At 41.2% G+C, this 21858-nt stretch overlaps 1 protein-coding gene across 1 annotated transcript in view; it reads right to left on the reverse strand.

Moving 5' to 3' along the window:
- Positions 1 to 21858, reverse strand: part of PCED1B (PC-esterase domain containing 1B) — a 126183-nt gene that overhangs the window by 11908 nt on the left and 92417 nt on the right. Inside the window, exon 3 of the mRNA XM_065932158.1 lies at positions 2524 to 2726. The gene's annotated coding sequence lies outside the window, so the exon portion shown is untranslated. The remainder of the gene's footprint in view (positions 1 to 2523; positions 2727 to 21858) is intronic.

Consider the following 21858-nt stretch of genomic DNA (forward strand, 5'->3'; position numbering starts at 1 on the left):
CCTTCTTTAAGACCCAGTTTAAGATTCAGTTCTGTCTGAGAGCCTTCTTTAGTCCCAGAGAGAAAAATTCCCCCCTTCCTCTGACAGACACCTCTGTTTAGCCCTTGGTTCTGGCTTCCCTGGTGGTTCAGATGGTAAAGAATCTGACTACAATGCTGGAGACCAGGGATCGATCTCTGGGTTAGGAAGACCCCCTGGAGAAGGGAATGGCTACCCACTCCAGTATTCTTGCCAGGGGAATTCCATGGACAGAGGAGCCTGGAGGGCTACAGTCCACGGGGTTGCAAAGAGTCGAACACGACTGAGTGACTTTCTGCCTTATTGTATAATTAACTGTCCATGTGTCTTTCTACTCCAGTACATCCTAGTCCTGGGGGGCAGCAATGGGTCTCACCTATCCTTGTACCCCTCATGGACCAGTGTCTGAGGCAGAATATGGTTATTACCCATTGAGCATTTACCCTGTGCAAGGCCTCTTCTATACTCACGACCTAGTGAAGAAGGAACTATTATACCCATTTTACAGGTAAGTAAACTGAGGCTTGGAGAAGTTATGTCAATCATCCAAGGCTGAGAAGAGACAGCACTCATCCCTTATGGACAGTGAATCTTCTGCTTGATTAGATAAACATAAGATTTTGTTTTGCTTGGCTCAGATGGTAAGGCGTCTGCCTGCAGTGCGGGAGACCTGGGTTCGATCCCTGGGTTGGGAAGATTCCCCTGGAGAAGGAAATGGCAGCCCACTCTAGTACTCGTGCCTGGAAAATTCCATGGATTGAGGAGCCTGGTAGGCTACAGTCTATGGGGTCACAAAGAGTCGGACACGACTGAGCGACTTCAGTTTCACTTTCACTTTCTATACCTATTTAGTGAAATCAAGAGGAAAAAATAATTTTATCTAAAAAAAAAGTTGCATGTAGTTTCCCTTTTTAATTCTCTGTTGATAAACAAAGCAATGCTGAGTGCACAGCTTTAATTTTTCTTTGTGAAAACAGGACAAGTATGAAGTCAACCTAGTTGTTTTTTACCATTTAGAGTTAGCAATTCCTCTGAGTGAGTCGGTGGGAAAGTCAGGGCTGCACTAAATCTACATTTGTGTTTCAAATGTTTCTATACTTACACTGACTACTCTAGATTATAACTACTCTAGATTCAATGGTTGAGTAAGAAGTTTCCATGATTGTAAAGGGTGGGGGTGGGGTGGGTTGCTATTAATGACTAAATTACTTTCAACTGATGAACAGGTTGGATATTGAAAATTCTGTCTCCAGGAAGGGCCACAGAAGCCCATTTAACCAACGATGAAAGCACTGGTCTGAGTCAGCAGGCCAAAGGTTTCTGCCACCACCAGTGCTGACTTTACCTCTGTGTTTAAGCCTGAAATAGGAGAAATGGCCCCTGTGTTCTCCTAGGGAGATTGTCCAGAAGAGCTTTTAAAATGATATTATTTTTATTATTGCTGTTGGTATTATTTTTTAACTGTATTATCTCATATTCAGATACTAGGTTTCTATGGGGAACAAAGGTTTTGAATGGGAAAATGGCATTCTAAGAGCCAGATTCTGTCTGCTTCCTACCAACACTATTTGGTAGAAGCTCTGGGTTCCCACTTCTCTACATGGGATTTCCCTAGGTTTCAAGCCCAAGGCTGGGAACAAGAGGAGGGACCAGGTGCAGAAGGGGAGAGGGCCAAGGGAACTGAACCCACCACCACACCAGGCCTTTCCCAAGTCCTGCTTCCCTCCTTCAGAGCTGAGTTTGGGCCTAAGAGTTTGCTCCCACTGTGTGTTCAGCATTTAATCCCGTATCCCTCATTAACAAAACTAACGGCACTGCCTACCTCAGGGTTAATTGTGGAAATGAAATGCTCTGTAAACTCCATGGATGTTAAATGTTATTCTGAGTCATCTCAGCATATTTGGGGGATGGGACTTAGCAGTTAAAGAAACTGTCCAGTGAAATGAAGTTTTATCTTATTACTTAAAAAACTTAACTTATTATTTAGTGACATTGTTTAGTACCCTCTCAACAGTATGCTCAGTGTTTTGTCTCCTCTATTTATTCCTCTTAAGACCTGGATAAAATTGGTACTTCATTTTCTCCATTTTACACATTCAAAAATGAAAAGATTGAGTCATCTGCCCAAGGTCATCCATTTTATAAAAAGCAGAGCTAGGAGTCATAACTGATGCCAAGCCTTTGTGGTCAACCACAACATACAAGATTACACAGACAGTAGAAGCCTCATCTCTTTTCTCCAGTTCACAGCTCACTGTTTCTCTGCACTGTATGCTTTTAGAGATTTAGTAGCTTATCAGTCACGCACCCTTATTAGACAATATTACAATAATAATAGTTGTCTCTTTAGGACTCTTCAGTTAAGTGGAGGTGGGGCGGAGTAGATTGGGATGGTGAGTCCTTCCTATACATTAAGTGCCCCCAAAATGAGGATCCTAAGAAAGGCTGGTCAGAAATGTGAAATAGTAATGCTTAAAATAAAATGGGAAAACTGAAAGTACTTACTGATGAAAGTAATTGGTGATTTAGAAATGTGCTTCTCAGTTGGTCCTAGATCTTTTCCCTAGAGAGATTCCTTTTTCGGCTGGAGGTTGACGTGTCAGGTTGCAGAGCCCAGAGGCTGGGCTGCAAGGCAGATAAATTCACCTCTGGGGGCTGCTCTGTTTGTGAGCCAGCGTCTGGGGAGAGGAGGCCATTTCCGGTGGCATCTGGAGCAAATGACACAAATCAGCACTTTCTTGCGTTAGGAAGTGGAAGACTAATGACAGAAGCTTTAAGAACTGGGCAAATACGGAAACAAACTGATAAGTAAATCAAACTAGAGCTTCTTCCTGAAATTTGGCTCTTAGCTTGCTTTCATTTCACATTTCTAAGTAATTTGGGTGCAATGTCTATTGACTCTTGCTTTGTTTCATTTTAACGATTCAAACTCTGGGTTCTTATCACACTTATTTGTGTGGCTTGTTCACAGCTGGGAAAGCTATTAGACGAGGAAAGGGGGAAAGAGTGAGGGGACTGGAAGCGGAAGTGAGAAGAGCGATGTGAGAAATGATGAGAGGAAGACTGGTCCCTTTTCTAATTAATTTTTTAAAGTCAGAATCCTGAATTTTTGCATGGGGGCATTAAAGAGTTTACAAGCCGCTTTCAAATCACTTCCCTTGCTCCTCCCACCTCCTGTGGGTGGAAGGATAGACCATTCCGGAGCTGCAGAAAGCAAGGGGTCTCGGCCACAGGCCTCTGGTAAACACAAAAAGGCAAAGCCTCCTCTCCTGCTCCACTGGAAACCAGCAGGTGACAGGAAAGGGAAATAGGAAGTGGTTCTCTGATTGATAAGATAAAGCTTGTTTTGTTTGGGAAGGATCTGACTTGGAAGAGGAGGAATATCACTTGTCCTACAGATGCCAAGAGGAAAGAGAAGGAAGAAATAAATCAGAAAAAAGAAAACAAACAAGAGGAAATGAAGTTTTAGAAGTTTTCTCCCAATAGCAAACCTTATAAAGTATGTCAAACACTTTAGGATAAGGTATCTCTCCATTGCTTTAAATGGTGTAAGATACCTAAAGAACAAGAGTAACAGATTCCAAAATAGTGCTGAAATAATGTCCTTCATCCCTAGATTTTTTAAATTCTATGTTTCAGGTAAATTGGCCTGTTAAGTGATGCATTTATCTTTTCTTGAAAAATACTACTTCACTTCACTGACTGCTCAATGTATGTCTTAAAATTAATCTCACACATTACACTTTGTTTTTATCCTGTTTTCTATAGCCACAAATCAAATTATTTAACACTTTTCCCATGAATTTAATTAGAATCATTATTGTGTCTCAAGGCAGGGGTGTATCTAGAACCCACCTGATAACTTCTGTATTTTAAACTTCAGAGTGGCTTGTGACATCACTTTGAAAATGTGCCATTATTTGATTCTAGCTATTCTACAAATGAGTTCCAAATCTAACTTTAGTATTTTAAAATTCAGAGTAATCTGTGATATAACTTTGAAAACTTGCCATTATTTTGAGTCTAGCAATTCTGAAAATGAGTTGCAGATCTTTCCAGTTCTCTAAATTCCAGCTAGTGTGTACATGGTAAGAATAAAAGAACAATTTAGAGGATGACTAAAATTCACATAATCATCCTAAGACCAGAGAACAGAGGAGCTGTAATAATGCAAATGCTAATCTCACTTGCACTCTTTAAATTCAAAATGAATATTTTTGAGACCAAGCAACAGATTATTTCCCACAGATTTTCTTACTTCCAAGAACTTATTATGATATATGGAGAGAGTTACAATTGCTGTTCTGGCCCCATTTCATGTTCTGTAGCTCAGTGAGCTGGCTTTCTCACCCAGCTTTTTCCTAAAAGATAATGAGAACTATGCATGTATAATGTTTTACACTTAAAATGTGCTATCTCACAATAAATCCTGGTTTACAAAGTATGGCAAGCTCTTATTATCTTCACTTTGCAGATGGGAAACTGAGGCCCTGGGAGAGCTGAAATGACATAAATCACCTCGCTGGATCAGCCCAGGATAGAGCACACCTGACTGCAGGCGGTCATCTTCATGGCCCTCTGGGGGGGGAGTCAGACAGGGCATACTGTCCTCATTGCCATCCTTACATCATTTTGCTTGTTTCTAGAAGCTACTTAATGCACAGCGTGCAAAAGTTCAAAAGGTGTATGAGTGAGAAGTAACTTTTCCTCCCTTCCTTGTTCCCTAATCCCTTGTTCTTTCTAGAAACAATACTGTCACACCTTCTTGTCTGTACTACCAGAAATATTCTATGCAGATATTCTATATCTCTCTGAAATATTTCATTCTCTTTCTTCCTTTTGAAAGAGTCAACTTCCATTTTTATTAAAGGCTCTGGAAAAAATACAAACGCCACTTACAACCGATGGTAAAATGCAAAAAATCTGGTAAATCATAGATTGTTGCAAGCACTCAGATGTTTGAAATGCCATAGAAAACTCGAGATTCACAACAGCCTATAAAGAGAGGTGGGCTACTGTCCTCTTGGGTTTGGCCCTGATATCCCATCTGGGGACCACTCAGAAACCTTGGTCTTGATTTGTGATGTGGTAATTGCATGTCTTTTGATGGAGAGGCCTGGAGCCAGAGCGATGATACTATGAAATAAAGTGAACTGCCGGATGTCTGACTTTGGGGCCAAACAGACTTGGGTTTGAAACTTGATTCTTTCACTTTGGGAGTCACTTAACTCCTCTGTGACTCTGCGATTTTCTCTTCTGTGAAATACAGATAATAATAACCACTACATAGAGGCATGGGTTTAATAAGAAAATAGATCCAAGTACCAGGTACACTGCCGTGGATAGTAAAATATATCTATGTCATTAGCCATGGCTTATTTTATTCAGTCTTTCTTTCACTCATTCATTCAAAATAATTGTGGTAGGCACTGTATGAAGTGCTGGGCAGAAATCACTGTGAATAATACAGGGGGAAAAAAACCCAAAAATACCTTGCCCTCATAGAGTTTGATCTTTGTGTTGGGGGAGGCAGGCAACTAAAGAGCAAGTGAAATAATATGTTAGATAAAAGAGAATAGGAACATGATTGCTGGATGGGGCAAAAGTAAGGACTGTGGGTTGGAATTTTAAATAGGGTGGTGACGGGGTTCATGACCTCTACCCTAGAATGCAGCACCTTCACGTGTTAAATATTTTAAGCAAAAGAATGTGAGAAACGGCAGGTGCCACCCTTCCCCACCCCACCCTGAAGCAAGTCTTAAGACCCTGTGTGGGAGAAGCCCTCTCCATTTAAGAAAGGAGCATCCTTGGACCTCCCTGATAGTTCAGGTGGGAAACAATCTGCCTGCAATGCAGATCCCTGGGAAGATCCCCTGTGGAAGGGAATGGCCATCCACTTCAGTATTCTTGCCCGGAGAATTTCACAGAGGAGCCTGGGGGCTACAGTCCAAGGGATCGAAAAGAGTTGGACATGACTGAGCGTCCTAAACGTACACAGCATCCTTATCTGTGAAGACAAAGGGACCCCGAGGAATTCCAATAAACAGGGCTGGCTAAGTTCCCTCAGTTCACTGCCCTTTGTCCTATTGATCTTCAAATCCAGTTTGAAAACATTCAGGCCTATTCAATGGATGTGAGTTCAAACAAACTCTGGGAGATAGTGAAGGACAGGGAAGCCTGGCAGGCTGCAGTCCTTGGGGTCTCAAAGAGTCAAATTGCCCCAGTGAGGGAACATCAGCAATCCTCCCTTTGGGTCTTCATTTCCTTAGAAAGGCTAATTTGTAACTTTTCTCTTGTTAGTTTGTCTTTTGTTATGGAGATCCTGCTAAGAACCTTGCAATGGAAGTAAACAACCTTGGTCTGGAGGAGGCTGCCTTGAGAAGTTGAGGGTGGGGATGGCGGGGATGGAGCAAACCTTGTGGAGATCTGGTGGGAGGAAGCTCCAAGCAGAGAGAACAATAAGGAAAAGAATGTGACTGGGCTGGAGAAAACAAGGGAGGAACATACAGGAGATGGACTCTCTTCACACTGAGAAGAAAGAGAGGCAGATGGTGATGGAGTCCTTGGGCCTAGAAAAGAAATCAACTGTCTCAAAGGCCCTTGCTGAATCATCTAACCTCAGGGTAAACAAAACTGCTCCGGAACTTAGCGCCTCCTGCCCAGGGGACTTACCACCCCCTGCCTAAAACCTCCCACCCCCTCTTCAACTACAAATGCCATCTCAACTAAAGGTTACCGAAAAAGTCCCGCCTGCCTAACATTTCCCTTATCGCTTCCACAAACATCCCTTTACAGATGAAGCCTCCCTGATCCCTTTCACACTCAGCCTGGTCCTTAGGCCGACTGTTGCCCCTCCTTGCCTGAATAAAGGTAACCTACCTCCGTTGAGGTCGTCTCCTTTTCTGCCTTGGCCCGAACTATACCTCACAGATGGGAATTCCCTGGTGCTCCGGTGGTTAGTTAGGACTCCGTGCTTTCATGCTGAGGGTGCAAGGGAGGGCTCGGGCTCCATTCCTGGGGGGATCCTGGAGAACTAAGGTCACATAAGCTACGTTGTGGGGCAAAAAAAGTCAGGGAGGGGGCAGATTATGAGTCATTGAAAGGACCTGGGCTTGTTATTTGAAAGCCATCGTAAGGGGCTTGAGCAGAAAATTAACACCCGTCTTAATAGGACTGGGATGTGAGGAAAAGCAGCAAGAACAATTAAGGAAGTTACCAAGTAATGCAGGAGTTGAGGCTTAAACCAGAGTGACATTAGCCAAGGAATGAGAAAGGATCAGATTCTGGATATATTGTGAAAGCAGAGGTGACAGGATTTGCGGAGAGCGGATGGGGTGTGAGAGAAGGGAATACAAAGCTAGCTCCATGCCTCTTGGCCTGAGCACAAGAGGGATGAAGTTACTGAGATGGAGAAGCTCTGGGAGAAACAGGTTTGGGGGAGGGGTGGATGGCTTGTTCCCTTTGAGATTCCTTGTACGCATCTAAAGTCAGATGTGGGGTGGGGATTTGGCACTGGGCAGAGAGGACTAGTCTAGAGAGAACAGTTCGGTTTGGGTTTGGATGCCGTCTCCAATGGAGATGGTGAAGCTACAGAAGAAAAGAGGTCTGAGAATTCCTGGGAGGTCAGGAAGAGGAGAAGGAACCTGGAAAGGGCCTGAGAAAGAAGGGTCAGTGGCAGTAAGAAGAAAGGATGAGGTCCTGGAAGCCAAGAGGAAAACGTGTTTCAAGGGAGGAAGGATGGTCTCAGTCAGAGATAGGTGATAAGTGGGATGTTTGACCATTGGCAGGACATTGGGTGACCTAGACAGTGTTGGGGACAGCTGCTGATTAGAGTGGTTAAGAGAATGAGAGGAGAATTAGTGGCAGTACCACCCTCGAGGAGTTAAACTATAAGTAAAGGGAAACTAAAGATGAGGGGAAGTGGGGGATGAGAGATTTTGTTTCTTTTAAGATGGGAACAACAGGAGCGTGTTTGTACACTTACAGGAATGATTCCTTAGACAGGGGAAAAGATGCTGCAGGAGGAATGGGAGAGAATTCTGGAGCCATTCCCTTGAGTTGGTGAAAGGACTGGTCTCTAGGGCCCAAGTGGAGAGGTTGGCCTTGGATAGGACGGTGGACATTCAACCAAAGAAATGCCAGGAAAGACCCAGGATGTGGTGAAGGCGCCAGCGGGTAGGGGTTTTCCTGACTGCTCTTTTCTCAGGGAACTAGGAGCAGGGGCCAGGTCACCAACGGAGAGTGAACCTGGGGAGGGTGGTATCAGAGGTCTGAGGATGGAGAAGTGAAAGTGAAGTCAAAGTCACTCACGACTTTTGCAAACCCATGGACTATACAGGCCTTGGAATTCTCCAGGCCAGAATACTGCTGGAGTAGGTAGCCTTTCCCTTCTCCAGTGGATCTTCCCAACCCAGGAATCAAACTGGGCTCTTCTGCATTGTGGATGGAGAAAACGGTATGAAATAGTCATCTGGGGGATGAGGAGGCTGTCTCCTCAATAGCATGGGGGCCCACTCAAAGCTAGGAGCCCTTACTTGAATGGACTTCCTTGAGTGGCTCAGACTAAAGAATCCACCTGCAATGTAGGAGACACAGACAGGTTCAATCCCTGGATCAGGAAGATCCCCGGGAGAAGGAAATGGCAACCCACTCCTGGTAAATCCCATGGACAGAGGAGCCTGGAGGGCTACAGTCCATGCTCAACAGGGGTGTTTGGTTTTCTCTAGTCTGTTTCAGCCACATTGGGTGCAGGTACAGAGTAGGCAAAAATAATATTTAGTCAAATTGGAGTTTTGCCTTTCAGTTTCTGTTTATATTAATGTGTCATTACAAATTTATAATTTGTTTTAAACCATAATTTATTTAAAAGCAAAGTCACAAAAGCCCAATATTATAATTTAGTGAAAATATTCTGAATATAATGGCAGAAATGATCTTTCTTTAATAGTAACAATTTTTAATAGGTCTGGCTGCAGATTAATTTAGACTTATCTCTAGATGAGCCATTATCATTTTATCTACATTTTCTATTTTAAGGAACACTTATTTTTCTTATCTTATTGGAACGGAGTGTTTCAAATGGGCTAGAAATCAGCCCACTAAATACTTACTTATAAATGCACTTATTTCAGCCAGCTGGCATGGCGTGTGTCTGTGTACAAATCAGTGACTGGCTACCTTAAAAAAGAGGACCAAATTTGGCAAACCACAACTCTATGTGTTTTCTTCACTTGTATGATTTGAAACAGTATACATTTTTGATCATTTCTCTTCAAATCATTTGCATTTAGCGCTTTCAAGCACATATGAATAATTTGTTTCTTTGGGGTCACAAAGTCTTCTCAAAGTATGTTAAGAATTTTGAGACTGGATCAAAACTTCTCATGAGTTGAATTTAGTAACTGAACAAATTCTGCACTATTCTGCACTAATTCAGTACATGCAAGCTTTTGCATTATAGAGGAGCAAGGCCAGAGTTGCTAGAGTTTGGGAGCTTACAGGTTGACAAGAGCCCAATTTGTGGTTTCACCAGGATGAGAAAGCAATGGAATTTATAAAGACCTCATTCTGTCAGGATTGCTTTAACTTTTCTGCAAACCTTCTTTAGAATTTTTGTTTTATGCAATTTCTCTATTCTGCTCCAGTGTACCTTCATAGTTCAGAGCATGGCCTTTGGAGGCCAAAGAAATGAGTTCAGAGTCTGAAGTTTGTAATCTGTGAGCTGAGTGACTTTGGGAAAGTTACTAACCTCTCTGTCCCAGTTCTGCTTGTGGAGATTGAATAGACCAAGGGCTAAGCAGAGTGCTTAGCAATTAGTCTATGCTCAGTTTATTCTAGGAATTAGTACACATACATCCATGCTTTAGTAATACAAAATAATTACTAAATTATCCTAATAAATTAGCAGTATAAAAATAGATTTTTAAGTGGCTAACCATGGAGTTTGGACCAAGGACTTGGCCTCCTGAGTCTTGGTCCCCTAGTCCCAGAGCCATGGTCCATAAATTTCAGGAAAAATAAAAGGTTATAAACCTTTTCACAAAGAATAATTTAATACACTAGGAGGATTGCATCTTGAATTATTTAGCAATATGCCCTACCTTTAAATAGTATTAAACTTGATTAGAAGATCACTGACTTAGTTTTCTGAATCTAGTGTTTTTCCTTCCCCACCCCCTCTCCCCCCCTCATGTTACCATCTTAACCATTTGCAGTGCAGTACTGTGAAGTATATTCACACTGTTGTGAAATAGAGCTCTAGAACTTTTTCGTCTTACAGATCGGAAAAACTCTATCCATTAAACCATATATTTCATTCTGCTGCTCTTCACAGCCCCTGGGAACCACCATTCTACTTTTCTGTTTCTGTGAATTTGGCTGCTACAGACACCTCATGGGCTTCCCTGGGAGCTCAGCTGGTAAAGAATCCGCCTGCAATGTAGGAGACCCTAGTTCGATTTCTGGGTCAGAATGATCACCTGGAGAAGGGATAGGCAACCCACTCCAGTATTCTTGGGCTTCCCTGCTGGCTCAGCTGGTAAAGAGTCCACCTGCAATGCGGGAGACTCCAGTTCAATCCCTGGGTTGGGAAGATCCCCTGGAGAAGGAAAGGGCTACCCACTCCAGTATTCTGGCCTGGAGAATTCCATGGACTGTATAGTCCATGGGTTTACAGAGAGTTGGATACGACTAAGCGACTTTCACTTTCACTTTCGGACACCTCATAGAAATGGAATCACACAGTATTTGTCGTTTTGTGTCTGGCTTATTTCACCTAATATAACATCCCCAAGGTTCATCCATGTTGATGTAGGTGAAAGGGTTTCCTTTTCACAGGCTGAATAATATTCCACTTCCACTTCGCTAAAGTTCACCAGATCACCATATCTGTAAAAGCACAGTTTTGTCCAAACCCAGGCCAGCTCTTGAAGACACTCATTTTGAGATGTTTAAGTCAGTTGACTTAACTATTTATTGGTGACAACAAAATTTCCTTTCCACAATCCATGTTGGCATAAACTATGCAAATACAGAAGCTATATTTTAGACCTGCAAAATGCTAAGAGCATCATTTTTTTTCTCACCCAGAGAGGCTGGCAGAGAGTCCCCTTTTACCTTTCACAATCATCATCTGTGTTTGAAAATTTTCTCTTTAAAATGGCTTTTACTTTTCAAGTTGTCATATTGGAGGGGGCTATTCACAACACTGTCAGTTTAAAAATACCTGGGTATTTTGGGAATGTAAGCTGGTGTAGTCACTACCATGTGATTCAACAGTCTCATTCCTGGGCATATATATAGATAAAACTATAATTTAAAAAGATACATGCACTCCAGTGTTCACAGCAGCACCATTCACAATAGGCAAGACATGTAAACACCCTAAATGTCCACTGACAGATGAATGGATAAAGAAGATGGGGTACAGATACACAAAGGAATATTACTCAGCCATAAAAAGGAACGCATTTGAGTCAGTCCTAATGAGGTGGATGAGCCTAGAACCTATTATACAGAGGGAAGTGAGTCAGAAAGAGAAAGATAAATATCGTATTCTAACGCACATATACGGAATCTAGAAAAATGGTTCTGAAGAATTTATTTACGGGGCAGCAATGGAGAAACACACATAGAGAATAGATTTATGGACATGGGGAGAGGAGAGGAGAGGGTGAGATGTATGGAAAGAGTAACATGGAAACTTACATTGCCATATGTAAAATAGATAGACAACGGGTATTTGTTGTATGGCTCAGGAAACTCAAACAGGGGCTCTGTAACAACCTAGAGGGGTGGGACGGGGAGGGAGGTTCAAAAGGGAGGGTATCTATGTATACCTATGGCTGATTCATGTTGAGGTTTGGCAGAAAGCAACAAAACTCTGTAAAGCAATTATCCTTCAATAAAAAAATAAATTAAAAAAAGACTATGTGGTACAGCTACAGAATGGAATACCACTCAGCCATAAAAAAGAATGAAAAAATGGCATTTACAGAACCATGGATGGACCTAGAGATTATCATACTAAGTGAAGTCAGAAAGACAAGGACAAATACCATACGGTATCACTTATATATGGAATCTAAAATAAGACACAGACAAACTTATCTATGAAACACAAACAGACTCACAGACATAGACAGCAGACCTGCAGTTGCATCAGGGTGGGCTGTGGGGAGGGATGGATTGGAAATTTGGGGTTAGCAGATGCAAACTATTATATATAGAATGGGTAAAAAGGGAGATCCTACTGTATAGCACTATATTCAATATTCTACGATAAACTGTACTGGAAAAGAATACGAAAAAGAATGTATATATATGTATAACTGAATCACTTATACAGCAAAAGTTAACATAATATTTTAACTCAACTATACTTCAATAAAACAAAACTTATTTTTTTAATGCATGCTTTTAAGTGGTGTTATATGTTAATTCTAAGACTGGTAACATTATTTGCTGAAACCAAAATGCTCACCCTTCATCTGTGTGCATGGAAGATTATGGATGCAGTAATTTATTTTCAAAACTATCTGAACTTGGTCATACCACATTTATAGAGGCAAGCTCTAATATCTTAAATATTAGATATTTAAATATTAACTGCAAAATTCCTGACCATGAAATTGTCTTCTTATGGAAGGTAGAAATTGCTTAATATTTTTGATGCATGCTACTCATTCTTTCCTTTTTTTTTTTAAGATAAATCTCGATGAGTGCCTCCAGAGCCAGGTGCAGTGCCTGATACCAGTGGGTACAAGGTTGAGTAAAATATAGTCTCCTTGTTCAGGAGCTCCCTGTCAGTCAGGGAGAAACACAGAAGCAGAAGATTATAATTCAGTGCTGGAAATGCGGTTACAGCCCTATGTTAAGGCATCATTTCTATCACTGAAAAAGGATTTGAAACATTTTAATGAAGACATGAAAATGACTGAAAATAGCAGTGTGAAAAGTGGCTTCCGGTTAGACTCTCTTCCGAAAGACATTTGCTTTGTAAGATAGAGTGCCCCAAACAGCATCATTTGTTTCGTATGTCACTTGTGCATCACTCTTCCATTCTACCAGTAAAATGGTAGACTTTTAAATATTTTTCCAAATTATCATTCACAAAAATCACGCTACTGGTTACTTCTCCTTGCCTTCCTTTCTTTCTCCTTTAGGCGGTTTCTTTCCTTAACACATTTTGTTGTTGAATCTCTGAAATACATTTAAATAAATGAAAACGGAGAACTACAAATTGCTCCTATTTCTCTGATGTTCACCAGTTTAACCTATGAGTCATATGTCAACATTCTGTTTTCTTTGTCATGATTTCTAACTGTTGTATAACTGTGGACTTAGTCACTTGGTATATTGGTATCAGAAGAAAAAGATTCTGTGTTTATGTTCCATATATGCATTTATTCTTGGTGATGGAAGCTAATTAAATCTCAGAGTAGTTTTAAAATACATGACAAAAATTGCTAAGAAGAAATCTCTCTTTGCTGCTGGTTGCATAAACTCTGAGAGTATGCAAGGATGCAATTTAAAATCAGTTCTAAATTAATGATCTTATTCCCCAAGTGTGTTGTTCTTTTCAGTAAGTGAAGCCAACATTCACTTAATTGCTCCACGACGGAAATTACAAGGTCATCTGTGATTTCTCCCTTGCCTTCATCCACCTAGAATAGAGTAGATTCTACCTGCTGAACCACACTTGGGTCAGCCCCCTGCTCTCCCAACAGCCTGGACCTCAGCTCAGATCTGCAGTCCTGCTGTGCCTTCCTGATTTATCTTCCCAGCTATATTCTTTTCTTCCTCTGCTCATTCTCTGACCTCCTGTCTTTGCTGTTTCTAAGATGTAGATCATACACTTTCACTTCCCTTTCATAGGCTGAATTTAACCTGCTAAATCGTGTCAACAATTTTCTGAAATCAGGCATGTTAGCCAAATACATAGTATTACTTCCGTGAGGCATGCAGATCCCAAAGTGACAAGGCATCTGGGTTTCTTTCCTTATATCACAAGAATAAATAATAAGGGACACTTCCTGAGTATACTGTTCTGAGTACTTTGAGTGGATTAATTCCTTTTACAAAGTCAACAATAATAATCACTGCCATCATTTATCAGGAATCTACTTTCCATCCAGACATGAGGTGTCCATTAGCTGTCACCTTTTACCTTGCTTTTTTGGCCATGAGACATAAGGGATCCTAGTTTCCTGGCCACAGATTGAACCCATGCCCCCTGCAGCGGAAGTACAGTCTTAACAGAGAAGCCCCAGTTGTTCTCTTTTAAACCACTCTGCAGGGTGAGTTCCTATCTCCGGGAAGAAGATGAAATGAGGGGAAGGATTTCTTAGAGGGTCAGGTGTTGCCCCCAGGCCAGCCAGCTAGGAAGTAGCAAGGTCCAGAGCCAGCCCACACACCCCCAGTCCCTGCTCCCTGCCCACCCTCTGCCCTGGGCACTGTACCACTTACATGCCTGTAGTGGTGTCGCATCAAGGAAGGTGATGGGGATGGAAATTAAAGCACTGTGACCAAGACAGGCAGGCTGCTTTGACTTAGGACCTGGGGGAACAAACCTGGCGCTGATCTGACTTCACCAAAAAAGTCCCTCACTTAACGTGTCACTGTTTTGGTTTTGGGCTTGTGTCTGGTTACGGCAGGCTCAGAAGTCCCGGACCTTTGGTGGAGGCATAGAATGTTAGCCTCCAGGATGAAACTGTCTCTTGCAGAATGTGCTTAACCACAGACAAAATTTTAGGAGGAAGTAGGCTAAGAAAAATCTGCACATCTTGCCTGTCTGCTGAGGCTGTCAAACAAAACTAGATGAGGAGCTTATCATGTCTTTAAGTGGGAACCCCCCACCCCACCCCCAGATGCCTTGTCTGAATAAACTCGGTGGATGCCTTAAGAACCAGTGGTGTATCCTTCATGGCGGGGGACCAGCTCACCAGCCTGAGGTAAGTTTTACCTTGGCGCTGTGTCTGCTGACGAGGAATGCATACTTACAGGTTCAGGCAAGGACGAGTTCCTTATTGTCATGTCCAGCCATGGCTTAGTCCCAGAGGAGGAAGGAAGAGAGGTCAGGGGGCATACCACACTGTCACACGTGCTAAGAGGAGAAGAAGGCAGTGGGAGCTCCTCTTGGCCACTTGCCGACCTGCTGGGTCACCCTCCTCCTATCAGGAGGGAGACGGCACTTCCGTCAGCGGGCTTGGGTGGGGGCAGCACCTCAGCCAGCTGGAGAGCGTGGCCCTGTGGCCTCAGGCTGCTGGGGAGCTGGCTCGGGCTTCCTCTTTCGTGGAGCTAATTACACAGAGTCCCGACCCTTTTCTGTGTTCCGGGTTGAGCCCGGCTGCCGGCTCCCCACTTCATCTCAGCCAATTCCACCCACTTCCTCAGACCAACGCTAGGATTTGGGGACAAAGATCTAAACTAATTTAGCCCTCAGTTCTCACTTCTGCTGTAAGTCGTTTTTCTTGGTGTTTGGACCACAGGAGACCATTGAGGACCTGAAGAGATTTTCCCCTGAAGGTTCTCAGCCAGAGACCACCAGGGTCACCTCGGTCTACAGCTTCTCATCATGAGCTTTGGGTTCTCTGTTTGCTGGCATCCCATTCAACGTCCTTGCTGACCTGAGCCGGGAGACATTTTGTCCGGATGCAAATGAAGTTGGCTCCAGTTCTTCTGGATCAATCTATCAAAGTCCCTGACCATTAGGACAGACATCTAGTTACAGGGGAGCAGACACTGCTAAGCTAGCTAGTCCCCTGGAAAGTGCTGGCATTTGGGGACACAGAGGGGAAGGTTGATGACTCCACTCAAATCTGTTTTTTCACTTTCTTTTCCAACATACCAGGTCCTTTAAAAAACTAGGATTTTTAAAGTAATGAATATAGAGTGCAGAACATGAAAATACAGTTTTGCCTTGTCTCCAGGAGGCTAACAGAATGACCAAGGAGAGAAAATATAGAGTAAAACACCCTAGAACTTATGCCATCTATTGATCATATTATGGTTCACATTTACTAAGACCTGTTTCTGTTCCTCTTTCTGTCTGCTCCCTCCTCTCTGATCTCCCTTTCCTTCATTTTCATAAAAAAACCATTGGCTAGGGAAACTTCCCTGGTGGTCCAGTGGTTAAGACTTCACACTTCTACTTCAGGGGGCATGAGTTCGATCCCTGGTCATGGAACTAAGGTCTGTATGCCACACAATGTGCCCCTCCCCCAAAAAGCACTTGGCTAAACAAATTGCTTATTATAACAACCTATGCTGTGCTGTGCTAAGTCACAGTCAGTTGTATCTGACTCTGTGCATGCTCAGAGAAGCATGCTCTTCTGTCCACAGGATTCTCCAAGCAAGAATACTGGAGTGGGTTGCCATGCCCTCCTCCAGGGGGTCTTCCTGACCCAGGGATCGAACCTGTATTTCTTACGTCTCTCTTAAGTCTCCTGCATTGGTAGGCGGGTTCTTTACCACTAGTGCCATGTGGGAAGCCCATAACCATCTACATCTAACTTCAATTACAAGGAAGGTGAAATGATTAGGGAGGTAACTGAACTGGGGCTCAATATTTTGTAGATTCAATAGATAGTATTCACTATATAGTATTCAATATATAGTATTTACTGCTAAATTAGGAGGAAATGTTATGGCTTGACTGTGGAAATTGGCTTATTTGTAGACAATGAGGCAAGTAAATGAGGAAGAGAATTAGAGCCATCAGAGCCTTTACCTTTAAACGTCTGACCAGCCTGTCCCAGTCTGTAGGCTCTGGGGGATTAAGGAAACTAGGCAGCAAGTAAGGACAGGCTAATCCAGAGCCTGCTACATACTCCAGGAGCACTTCTATGCTTGAGAGGTATAAGCTCCAGTGGCTATAGGGATTAGATGTGAGATGGAAGAGGATGAAAGAGCAGGGTCTATTCTTTGGATGGACACCCATTTTGCATGTTAAACATGTAGGAATAGTCTTTGTTTCCTCTAAGAATTGTATAGCCAGCCCTCTCATTTCATGTGTTCCATCTACACCCATGGATTCAACCAACTAAGAATAGAAAATATTATTAAAAAAAAAAAAAAAAAGAAATTCCTCAAAGTTCCAAAAAATAAAACTTGAATGGCCCACAAGCTGGCAGCTATTTATACAGTATTTACATTGTATTAGGTGTTATAAGTAATCCAGAGCATTTAAAGTATATAAGAGGATGGACATAGGTTATATGCAAATACTATGCCATTTTATATGATGGATTTGGTATCTTCTGGGGGTCTTGAAATCAATCCCCTGTGGATACCAAGTGACTGTACTGTACTGGGGAAAAAAAAAATTCTTGAACCTCTTAGATCTCTTATTTGCCACTTCTGATAAATATATAGGCTCAGAGAAATACCCCTCTACCATAAGGAAAAAAACAGAAATGAAAGTGTAATGGCAAAGTAAAAACTTAATATGTAGCTTCAGTGTTGGAGACATTAGGGAATAGTGGGGATTGTGGCATGGAGAACACATGTATCATCTAAAAGGGCAGAAGCCACTTCGCTCTAGCAGATTGCTTCATGAGAGAACAGGGCTCTAGTATCCTTTTTTTTTTTTTTTAAACTTCTGTATAGATAATGAGGGAGTCAAATTTGAGAAAATATAGAATCAGACCAAACAGGAGCAGTAGGTAGAAGACACAGGAACAGTGAGGACTGCAGGAGTTATAAAAGGGCCAGAGAGAGAGAATTTTGGAAATATTCTTGCCTTAGAAACAGACACTTTACTTTCCCTTCCAGCTGTAGTAGAAAGCAGTGACAGTTTCCCAGGCAACATCCAGTCTGGCATAGCCTGATAACTCGTGTACTGTTGCAATGCAGCATAATTTCTTGATAGGCAAATTTTGGCACCATTTCAGAGTCCTACCAACCCAAGAATGGAAGGTGAGATACTGCTATTGGGTAGCAATTCCCTGTTATGACCAATTTTAACCCTTCTGTTAAGTTTAGAGTTCTTAATGGATTCTCATTTCTTTGTCTTTGTAGTTCACAGAAATCAAATTCCCAAAGTCTGACTGTCACATAAGAATCTTCTACATGTTTTTATCTGTGGTGCTTAAAACAAATATATATATAATTAGATATTTATAATACCAATATGATGCTCCAATACTTTGGCCACCTCATGCGAAGAGTTGACTCGTTGGAAAAGACCCTGATGCTGGGAAGGATTGGGGGCAGGAGGAGAAGGGGATGACAGAGGATGAGATGGCTGGATGGCATCACTGACTCGACGGGCATGAGTTTGAGTAAACTCCGGGAGTTTGTGATGGACAGGGAGGCCTGGCGTGCTGCGATTCATGGGGTTGCAAAGAGTCGGACACGACTGAGCCACTGAACTGAACTGATGTTGTAGTTGATCTAAATGGATTTTAATATTTTAAAATAAAATTTTAATATTTCTTCACAGTTGGGTACAACTCAGTGGCCTGTTTTCAGGTAGAGTTTACTCTACCAAGTTTACTCAGAGACGAACTTAAAAATATCTGTTTTCTTTGTTAAGGAATAATAATAGTAATAAAATACTGTTATGTGCTTGTGGTCAGTTGTGTCCAACTCTTTGCAACCCCATGGACTGTAGCCCACCAGGCTCCTCTGTCCATGGGCTTCTCCAGGCAAGAATACTGGAATGGGTTGCCATCTTCCTGACCCAGAGATCAAACCTGCATCTTCTGTGTCTCCTGCATTTCAGGTGGATTCTTTACCCCTGAGCCACTGGAAAGCCCTAATAAAATACTGTTAGGGCAGTATTAATAACCATACTATCTAGGACTTTAAAAAACCTTCCAAGTAACTTCAAAAGAATCTATACTTTGTTTTTAAGAACACTGCGGAAGTAGAATTTAAGTGAATAGCTGTGCTTTTTAATCTACATCTCATGGGCCCTTTACTGTTTAACTGTCATTATTTTTTCTATCTACTGTCTAACAAGCTGAACTGAGATGGACTAGAGTTATTGGTCTAACACAACAGGGGAAAGCTATAGGCATGTTGTTTCCTGAAGTCAACAAGGCAATTGGCAACACCTATCATTGTAGCGTTGTATATAAGAGGGAGAAATATGCATGAACTAGATGATCGCACATTTTAGGGCATTCACAGTCATCTACATTCAACATATCATGCAACAGTGATTTAGAAAATAGTGAGTGATCAAAAAAAAAAAAAAAAAGAAAATAGTGAGTGGGAATCTACTACGGACTAGGCACAGCTCTAGGTCCTACAAGGATAGGAGTGAATATGAATTTTTTTGTAGAGGACATTGAGAAGCAAACAGAGGTTTTAAAGAAGAACTACACACACACACAACACTATATGTATAAATACATATATAATTAAAAAACAGATAACTCTAGACTTGAGTAGAGAATAGACTTCATTCTCAGTGGATAATGCAATATAAAAATAATTTTGAAATGTCATAGGTGAAAAATGTTAATTACATACAATGATATACCAAAATATATTAATAGGCTATTAAGTATAGAGTTCTCATATACACTCCTCCCATCCCCAAAGATTCCCCTATTATTAAATTTCACATCAGTGTGGTTCATTTGCTATAACTGATGAACCAATATTGATATATTATTTTAATTATAGAAAGAGAAAAAGAAAGTGAAGTCGCTCAGTCATGTCCAACTCTTTGCCACCCCATGGACTGTAGCCCATCAAGCCCCTCTATCCATGGAATTTTCTAGGCAAGAGTACTGGAGTGGGTTGCCATTTCCTTCTCCAGGGGATCTTCCCAACCCAGGGATCGAACCCAGGTTTCCCACATTGCAGGTAAATGCCTTACCATCTGAGCCACCAGGGAATTTTGACTAAAGTCATTACTTTACCTTAGGGTTCACTCTGTGTTGGATATGCTATGGGTTTGGACAAATGTTTATGTGCATCCATCATGTTTCATGGTGTCATGTATTATCATGTATCTTCATATCACGTATGCATCATTACAGTATCATATGGAATAGTTTCACTGTCCTAAAAATTCTCTCTGCTGTACCTAGAGCACATCCTCCTCTCCCCCAGAGGCCTTAGCAATCACTAGTCTTTTTATTAGCTTTATAATTTGCATCTTCCAGAATGCCATATATTAGTAGTTGTAGTCATTCAGTAGGTAGTCTTTTCTAATTATTAGGCTTCTTTCACTTACCAATAGGCATTTAAGGTTTATCCATGTCTTTGTGGCTTGATAGTTCATTTTATTTTATCGCTGAATATTACTCCATTTTATAAATGTAACACAGTTTGTTTATCTATCCACCTACTAACGGACATCTTGGTTGCTTCCAAGTTCTGGAAATTATGACAGAGCTATTATAAATATTCAAAAGCAGGTTTTTGTGTGGCCATAATTTTCAACTCATTTGGGTAAATACCAAGGAATATAAATAATGGATTGTGTGGTGAGACTAAAAAAACTAAAAGTTTAGCTTTGTAAAAACTTTGTAAAAAACTCCCCTAGTCTATGACTTGTCTTTTTAATCATTTAAGAGTGTCTTTTGAAGAGCATACATTTCCCCCACCCCATAGTTTTTAATTGTAATGAAGTTCTAGTTAATTTTTCTTTCATGGATTGCACTTTTGGTGCTGAATCTAGAAACTCATTGTCAAGCATAAGATCACCTAGATTTTCTCCTTGGCTTATGACCCATTTTGAGTTAATTTTTTAAAAAGGTGTGAGATCTGCATCAATTCCTTCTTTTTCCCTTTTCCTGTGGATGTCCGGTTTTTCCCGTGCCATTTGTTGAAAAGCTTATCCATTGTTCACTGAATTGCCTTTGTGCCTTTGTCAAAGATAAGTTGACTAGATTTGTAGGGGTCTATTTCTGAGCTATTTATTTCATGCCATTGATATATTTTTGCCAATTCCACATCACTGTAGCTAGAGTAAGAATTAAATTTAGATAGTGGCAGTCTTCAAGATTTGTTCTTCTTCAGTATTGTGTTGGCTATTCTGGGTCTTAAGGTTCTCCACATGAACTTTAGAATCAATTTGTCACTAGCCACAAAATAACTTGCCGGTATTTTTATTAGGATTGAGTTACATCTATAGGTCAAATTGTAAAGAACTGATATATTGACAATATTCACTCTTGTATCCATGGAATATATCTCTATTTATATAGGTCTTTTATTTCTTTCGTTAGAATTTTGTAATTTTCATCAGGCAGATCTTGTATTTATTTTTAAAGACTTTTCCTTAAGAATTTCTTTTTTTTTCCTTTTCTTTTGTAAATGGTGCTAATGTGAATGGTGTTTGTTTTACCTTTCAAATCCAACCATTGTGAATGGGTTTTAGATTTTTTTCAAATGTGTTTTCTACATTTATAGATATAATCATATTATTACATTTATCCTGTTGATGTGAGGAGTTACATTAATTGATTTTCAAATGTTGAATGAGCCTCATGTACCTGGAATAAATCCTACTTCACCGTGGTGTGTATCTTTTTATACATTGTTGGATTTGATTTGCTAATATTTTGTTGAGAACTTTCACATCTATGCTTATGAGATACACTGTTTTCTTTTAATGTTTTTGTGTGGTTTTGCTGTTAGGGTAATGCTGAACTCAAAGAACAAGTTAGGAAGTATTCCCTCAGCTTCTATTTCCGGAAGAGATTGTAGAGAATTGGTATTATTGCTTCCTTAAATGTATGGTAGAATTCACCAGTGAATCCACCTGGGCCTGGTAGTCTCTCTTTTTGAATATATTAATTACTAATTCAATTTCCTCAATCAGTTCAGTTCAGTTGCTCAGTCGTGTCTGACTCTCTGCAACCCCATGGACTGCAGCAC

Source organism: Muntiacus reevesi, chromosome 4 (assembly GCF_963930625.1).
Source record: "Muntiacus reevesi chromosome 4, mMunRee1.1, whole genome shotgun sequence".
Taxonomy (NCBI): Eukaryota; Metazoa; Chordata; class Mammalia; order Artiodactyla; family Cervidae; genus Muntiacus; species Muntiacus reevesi.